Source organism: Corvus brachyrhynchos, unplaced genomic scaffold (genome assembly GCF_000691975.1).
Source record: "Corvus brachyrhynchos isolate BGI_N302 unplaced genomic scaffold, ASM69197v1 scaffold230, whole genome shotgun sequence".
Lineage (NCBI taxonomy): Eukaryota > Metazoa > Chordata > Aves > Passeriformes > Corvidae > Corvus > Corvus brachyrhynchos.
Genome location: NW_008235744.1, coordinates 1002166 through 1010996, shown reverse-complemented (window position 1 = coordinate 1010996; position 8831 = coordinate 1002166).

Sequence of the window (8831 nt, the reverse complement as noted above, 5' to 3'; positions counted from 1 at the left end):
GATGCAGTAATAGTTGTGAGATGTCTGCTAGAGCAGGATAGCTTTGGGGGCCAGATGGAGGAAATCACAGAGCAAAAACAAAAGCAAGAGGATGTAAGAGTAATGGTCAGGTTTGCATGTGCTCTTCATGCAGCTGAGTCACTGCTCCTGTTAGGGCTTCGGCTCACCAAGGAGCCCCAGGATGTGGTGGTGCATCCTCCACTTATTTATTGGTAAGGACCATCTCTGCCCGCACTCTGTAGTCAGCTGTATTTGCTGCAACAAAGATTAATAAGCTACCGGGTGATGAGTAAATATTTAACAACATTTTTCTTTGCTTTGCTTTCCATGTAAAATAAATATATTTGCAGAATATTCATTTCCCTAGGTCTGGCAGCTTCCTAGAGTCTTTCACTTTTGACTTTCAGCAGATATGTTCATATGCTGTATCTAAAAGGATGGTGATGCAATCTTTATGTTTTGCACATAGCAAACATTATGTTTCATCCTCCTTTGAGAAAATCCCTTTCTGAGGTTTAAACTAAATGTGTCTCATCTTCATATTCAGTATGGCTCCACTTATGCTGCATCTTCCAAATTATTCTAACCCTTGTGTGCCTTTTTTTAGTAGGATTTTTCAAGGATTTTCAAGTTCCATTTTGTTCAGAGAAAATTTTTTTGATGAAACAAAAGGGATTCCTTTTAGGGATTGAAATATTTATGCTTTTATCTTAATCCTTATGTTTTAGGGTACTACTGAACTCTTTGTTCTCTAGGCTCTTCCTCTACACCTGACTATGTGTCTTCAGGAAGAAGCATATCAAACAAACTATTCTGAATGTGGCTTGAAAAAGGTCTTGTAAGAGATATTTGTTTCAACTCCTGAGGTAATGATTGCCCAGGACTGTATTTGGCCTTGTCACTGGTAACTGGACCTTCAGCTTTTATATTTGTTGCTTTTCTTCTTCTGAGTCTTCAGCTGAATCCCTTGGTGTGCTGGTGGCAGTTTACTGATTCTCCATTGCAGACTGGTATTTGCTGAGATTTCAGGTATCTATAACCTTAACTGGGTCACAAGTTTAAAATTATGTCCATTGTATCTTTGTTAACCACCTCACTTTTATAAAAAACAATTTGGAAGTTTAGCATCTATCTAATGATAACATATAGGATACCCATAAATCATACTCTGTGCCTGACTTGCACTAGTAACATGACCATTGTGGAAGAGATGCTTCTAATTTTTCAGAAAGAAAACAGTAGTTTTGGGAGCTTGATGATTCACACTAGAATACCATTTTTCACCTGATAATCATAGTCTTTCTTAACTCTGTCATTAACAAAAGAAAACAACCTCTGTCCCCTGGATTTAGTAGTATGGTGTAACAAGTTTTTAAGTGCTACTCAACCACACTGCAATTTGATTACACGGCAGTCATTCCTGTAAAGTTCTGCCATTCTTATCAGTTACTTCGAGCTCTTTGTTTTCTAAACCCTTCAATTACCCTATGTAATCTTCTCAGGGTCACCTCAGTAGGGAAGGGGTGGATGTGTGTCCCTTTTTGCCCTTTCCTTCTCCTCACACTGTACTCAGTAAATATGATATTTTTATTTTATTTTATTTTATTTTCTAAGGGGAACAAAGCAAAATTGGTGCTTCAGGTCCTTTGGAAAGAAAGCAAAGCATCACAGAAAACTTCTTTGCAGTAATGCAGGAGGAGAACAAAGCCTTTGAACAAAAGACTAAAATTGCATGTCTCATTTCCACCCAGTACTAAATCTACCAAAGACTGAACTTTTATCCGACTGAGCTGAATGCAATATCTAACCGTGGTGCCACTGATCACTGCAGAGCATAGACCTGGCTTTTTAGCTTTTTGAAACTGTTACCATAGATTTAAGTGCAGCACAGGAGGCATGAAGCCATGAATGTTTTATTGGAGAGCTCCAGATCATCTCTCAGCAGGTGAGCCCAGTGCCATCACTTAAAATATTAACCTCCTATCTCTACAACAGCAATTACGACAGGAACTGCCTTATTAGGTAAAGCATATTAGATAAATTGAAACTCTATTGATAAATTCATTCAGTGAAGCTGACCTCATGGCTCCCAGGCTACATGGAAAAATCTGTAGTCTTTGTCCTTTCATGCGTAGGGATTATCAGCCTAATGAAGAATTAGTGAGTGTCCATATGACTTAAAGAACATATTAAGAACGTGCCTGTTTTGCAAATGTCTAACCTTGCCGCGTACCATACAGTCTTTGGGGTCTCACTTCAACCGTCAAGCTCAGTAAGACATAACATGAGTCCCTTCCCTTTCCTAGGAGGAGTTTGGCAAGCAGTCATCCTCTGAGGCAGCTTCTTCCAAGAGTATTATATTATTTCTAAGCTTTGATTTCAGCTTCATTATGCCCTGGTGTGTTGAGCAGGTACAACATTTCTGCACTAGGGGAGAAAATTAAGAGAAAGGGTTGTTAATATCCAAGTTTTCAAAAGCAGTGGTGCATTTTCATGAGTTCTTCATTCTACTTGAGTCTCCTCACAACCAGTGCTCATGGAAGCACGATTTGGCTTTACATCCAGATAAAATAGTATGATTACAGTGGTAGTGCTGGGTTGATGGTTAGCTTGTTGATCTTAAACCTTTCTTCCAACCTTGATGATCTTACATTTCTATGATTCTATGAATCTGGAAGTGTTCAGTGCATCATGAGGCAAAGCCTATGGTGTCTCCTGATGTAAAGAAAGATATCACCATGGAAAACACAGTCCAGTGTGACTAGGCTTGGGAAAAATGAAAAGTCTTTGCCAAAGCTGAGACCTAAATGCTCACTATCTATTCTACTGATAGACCTATAAGATTATATTTTTCTCTTGTCTTCAGACAAAACCAAGAAAACTGATTTTTCTCTTTTTTCTGTTTAGCAGGATAGACCATGTTATTCATCAGCAGTTGTCTCCGTAGAGCATTAAAAGTTAGCATGATGTTTTAGAAGCTTTAGAAATATTGAGGGCTTCCTAGTTTAAGTCATAGAATCATAGAATGGCTTGAGTTTGAAGGGACTTTAATGATCATCTAGCTCCAACCCTGCTGCCATTGGCAGCTAGGTTACTACTGGCAGTCTGCTAGACCAGGTTACTCACAGCCTTATCCTGCCCCTCTGCTTCTCTTCATGCAGATGTTGAAAACCACCATGAGGTCTCCCCTCAGTGTGCTGATGCAATGTTTTTATTGTATTTTTGTATGTTCTTTGTACCCTAATGGTTCATCCCTACCTTCCCCACTTCTACTCCCAGTTGGTCTGCCCCAGATCCAAGCTGCTCCCCAGTGCTCCCAATGTGGTTATCCCCTTGTTCTGGCTCCTTCCCTATCAATCACCCAAACCCCTCCCTGAGTTCTGGACTGTTCTGTGTCTGTCACCCAAGCCCTCCCTAATTGCCCTTATATGGTCCCCATCAAACTCCTGAGACCCTGCCCCCTCAGATACCTCCCCTCTTGGAAATCCCCTAAACCTCGATGCCCCATTGGGGCATGTGACCCCTTTCCCTCCACCCCTCGAGACTATTGGCCCACGTGAATGTCTATCCCTGTCTATAGCTCTCCCCCAAAGACCCCTATTGGTCCCCTGTCAAGCCATCCCCGTTGTAACGCCTCCCTTTATAAGTTGTTGCACAGCTCTGATCCGGGCGTGGGCTCCTTGGACTCCCTTCCGGCAAAAAGCCTGAAAGCGTATCCAAAGGCAAGCCTCCCCGCAACTTTCTATCTTCTCCATCATCGGGGCTACTGACAGCTGCAGCACCTGGAGCTTCAGCTCCCCTGGGCAGAGCTGAACTCCAGAGGAGCAGCTTTAAAGCCTCGAGCCTTCGGCTGCTCCCCGCTCCTGCCGCACACCGCAGGTGCTGGCCGGGCTGAAGGCAGCGGTCACTGCGACACGTCAGTCTTCTCTTCTCTACACTGAACAAACCAAGTGACCTCAACTATTCCTCATAAGGTTTCCTCACCAGACTCTTCACCATGTTTGTTGCCTTCCTCTGGACACTTGTTAATAGCTTAATGTCTTTTTTATATTGTGGTGCCCCAAACTGCACACAGCACTCAAGGTGAGGCCACACCAGAGCAGAGCAGAGTGCCCCTTCCTTGCCCAGCTGGCGATGCTGTGCCTGATGCCCCCCAAGACACGGTTGGCCCTCCTGGCTCTCAGGGCACTGCTGATGCACATTCAACTTGCCATTGGCCAGGATCCCCAGGGCCTTTTCTGCAGTGCTGCTCTTCGGGTCATACCTAAGCAATTTGTCATGAATTGTTCCTGGTGGATGTGGCAGGGGTAGAAGGGCTGGGACATAGATCAACATAACGACTGGGAGAAGGTGCATGTGGGAACAGGGGCAAGAGGACTTGGAGTGAAGATGTACGTAGTGCCATGATTCTTTTACAATCATATAACTGATCCATCCCCCCTTAAGAGAAAAGAGCCAGTCTGAGAGTGGGAAAAGGATATAAAGCTTTTATCTCTGTATCTGATGGAAGGAATCATGTGTTTGTCTTCCCGTGGACTCCAGCTTTATTCCATCAGCCCTGCTGAAACTGACATACAAGACGGTTTTAAATGAACTTTCAGAATCTCTTTCTGTGTATGACAGTGTCTTGCTCTGCCTTTAGTGGCAGTAAGCCCTATCTGCCAGCTGTTTCTAATTGTGGCATTGGGTTGTTTTCTCTCTTTGTTGGTGTGACATGGAAAGTGTTTGGCAGATATTATGGCTCTAGTGCTGTGTGTTATTACAGGAACTTTTCACCAGCTTAATTTATTGTTACAAGTGCTAACATTCCAGCTCGGTAGGGAAGGGTTTGAGGTACACAATCTTTAAATGACTTGCTGAAGACCAGGCATAAAACCTGTGCTCATGAAGGTATTTAGGTATCTAACTTCCATTGAACTTAGTGGCACAGGACACCTAAACATGAATGTGGGTATGGCCCATGAGTTCTGATAGAAGTGAAAACCAAACCCAATGCCACCTGACTGGAGTTTCTGCTGTGACTAGACTACTGTGACTGCAGTAATCTTGTCCACCTGTTTAGCACCTTGGATTGCAAACATCCCAAGTTGGCTGCACGTAACCACAGAAGGGTTTGGAGTACCTTCACACATGTTGTTCCTTCTCTCAGGAAACACCCCGTATGTCTCTGGTTTATGGTTTGAAGCTATACTTCTAGTGTCTTGCTGGATTTGTGCTAGCATAAATGCCTTTTATAGGGCAGTGAACTGAAAAACTAGAGACATAACAAGTTATAGACCAGTCAAGCACCAGGCTTCTCCCTATAATTAATTTGTGAGGTGTGAGAATTGCTGTTTGTGTAGGAAGATGTGTGACAGCCTCCATGTACCATGTGTCTAGTCAAACCTGTCCATGGTTGGTTTGTCTGGATAACAGAACATCTGAAAGTTTTTCTTGGTACTCAGTCCCATTGCATGAATATCTCTCTCTGCCTCATCGACTCTATCTCTTTTCAAACCTCATCTTAAAACATATCTTTCCTCCTTTGCCTATGTCTCTTTATTTTTCTTTCCTTCGGTCATTGGCCTTACGACTGAATAGTTTAATTTATTCACTGTGCAATATCTTTATGATGCTGTTTTCTGTAATTTATATCAGATACAAGAGAGTGGACAGTGTTATTTAATTCCGTAAGGAGCTTTAGGATGCCGTTTCTACAAAAGGCACTTATGAAATAAAGTCATGAGTCTGCAAAAGACTTACTCATGCAAATAGTTACACTAAAATTGATGGTGCTGCCCATGTGAAAAAGTTGTTTCCAGGTTGCACCCTCTTGTTTTGTACCTGGATACCTAAGCATCCAGAATGGATTTTCTTCTAGAAGTCCTAGCAGTTGCTTGATTGATAGCATGATGTGACTCTAGGAAGGCTCTATTTTACAGTCAAATTGGGCACTATTTACCCCAGCTGACTCTAGGTGTTCTGGGGAGGTGTGTAATGTAGAGGTTGATCACTGCACAGACAGCTGCCTCCAGGAGGCAAACCAGAGCATGCATGTTCAAAGCCTGCTTTTCCCCATGTACTTTAAAGGAAGATTCCCCTCATCTCCTTGATGGATAGAAAGAAATGCTTTCTGGAGGCTTACTGAGTCTCAGGAAGTCTGCCTCATCTTGGGAGAATTTTTGTGTTACATCATTGTAAAAAACCCACATGCTTTAAATTTATTTTATAGTCAATGCTTTTGAAATTTATGGTTATTTTGTTTAATGTTCCTTTTTTTTTTTTTTTTTTGAGAGTGGCCTTATCTCCTATTAGGTGTCCAGTGTGTATATAGCAGACTAGAATTAAAGGAAAAAAAATTTACTCAGAATTAAACAGGAATAGAAAACTCCAAGGTTCTTTTTATTTTTTTCTGAGTGTCCTTTCCATGTTAGACCAATCTCAGCTGTGTTAAAATATTCTGTGCTGGCATGTTTCTTCCCCCACAATATCTCCAGTTCACTAGGCTCGAATTATGACATGTATCCCTGAGTATGAAAGCTTTTGGCTGAGCCTGAATAAGCTTTCTGGTAAGACAGATGTTCAGTCTTTGGATATGTAATAGAAAACCCATCCAATGTCTCATCAGTACAAAACTGATGATGTGATCCAACTTCAGGTGCTTTGTCTCCTACAGAAACTTCTATATCTATTACCTGGAAAATGGCATGATGATTTCAAATTGGATTCTAGACGCCAATGGAGGCTGGACCCTGATTCACTGACAATACCAAGACTTTCAATTTATTATCTTTCTGTTGGTGGTGAGGGGGGCAGGAAAGCAAAAGAAGAAGGAAACCCATCAGTTGTATTTTTTCCTTTTTTATACCTTTCTTTTTCTTAATGTTTCCCTTGTCCTAAAGCAGACACCTGTTTTTTCACTCTGCTGCATGATGGAGGAGCAATTCCATCCAAGCCCCAAAGAAGGTCCTTTTCCTGACCCTTGCTTTTATGTATCTGTTGTCTCACAGGTGACTTGCACTATCTTAGAACATCTTCTTAATCACTGATTGTGCTAGCTAAAATCCCTCAGGGATGAAAAGGTAAGAAGAAAAATTTAGCTGCTCAGAATAATAGATCAGGTACTGCACAGACTTCCCATTTCCCTGACCAATGAGCCAGATATTTTGTGAACCAGGTTTTGGGGATGGCGTCAAGTAATCCATTCAGTTGCTGGGCTGTTGTCTGAAATTATTTTTTTCTCCCATAGCTTCCTATTTTAAGATAACCATGAAAAATACAAAGTAATTCTTTACATTTTGAAGTAAAAATATTGAGCAAAGTATGGTTTGCTGAGGTTTAAGGAATCTTACAATGTCCCTTTAAAAAGTGAGACCTTTCCTTCAGCAAGCCACAGTGACATTGTGGCACTTGAGAGGATACTTAGATGGGTGGACATACTTGTAACCTATGTTAGTCCTCACAAAAGGATTATATCCAGCCATGACATACTGGTGTTCTTTAGAAAACTTCTAATGAATTCTGCTTTCATAATGACTTGGCTATGAAAGCTGGTTGAAAGGCCGATTTTTAACAATCTAGGTACATGTCAGGTAAACTTATTTTGAAAGTGGTATATTTTGCTCCCTGAAAAAAAAATCTCTGTTTTGAGCAATACTCTGTCTGTCTTCCAACACAATCTCATTCAGCTATTCCTTAGAATAGCTCACTGAGGCAAGGAAAATAAGAAATATTTCAATTAGGAGATAAAAATTACAGTCATGGAACAGAGCAATATTTATGGTAAATACTGTATTATCTTTTACATTCAAACTTGGTTTCAGGGGATGGAGAGATTGGTCGGAATGTAAGCTTGTAATTTGATTTAAACAATGAGGCATTCAAATGCACAAAGGGGGCAGAAAGCAGCTTTTCTTTGCTAGGGCAGATGAGAAGATAGCCCATGACAGAAGAAGGTGTCCTGATCCCTTGTGCAGGCAAGTGTTTGCCCTGGCAGTAGGGATGCTGAGCAGTGTGGGTTTGGGAGGAGTGCAGATACGTGGCTCGGTGTAAATGAGTGCTAATAAGACCAATACACCACATGTTACCCACGCCATGGTACTGCTGTCTGCCGTTCCGAGGAGAAAAGCAAAGTGGAAGAGAACAAAAGGGTGGGAGTGACAGGGAAAAGAAAAGAGGGTTGCTGCTGTAATCAGCATTTCACTCAACTGTGAATTTTAACAGTTTCTCTGTAGTTCAGATTGTTATTTTGTCCACTAGGTACCTGTACAAGATAATGATGATGGCTGACAGAATATTGCAGCACAGCCGAATTCTCATGAACTTTGCAAACAGGTCTCTTGTCCAATATGCTTCAACCTATATGATCACAGCTTAGTCATATTGCCACATTGTTTTTGATGCTACATTTAATTTTATGAATAAACTGGTTTCTAAATTGCTAACCAGTTGTCTGATTAGCTGCTACAGATACAATTTATTCTAAGTGCTCAAGTAAAGTGTAACTGCTGCTTTTATGATATTACCAGTACCCTTGTCATATCTGTGAAACTGGCATTTTTGAAACCTATGGTCATATGATAAAATTCCTTTAGAAAACACTAAAGAAAAGTATGGGCATTTGTGAGTAAAACATTTAGTTTGTTGTAAATAGTATATGCTAACCTATGACTTAATGGTTGGTTGAATTTTGGTATAGAATGTGGCAAACTACAAAGTACAAGAATAGATCACATATCTTTCATTCTTTCTCTTCAAATATCTACTCTTGCTTCTCTGAGAAATCAAGGGTATATTTTTTCAAGGTTTATTTTCCAGCCCCCAGGAAGTGCTTATTTTAGTATTTGTGGGGT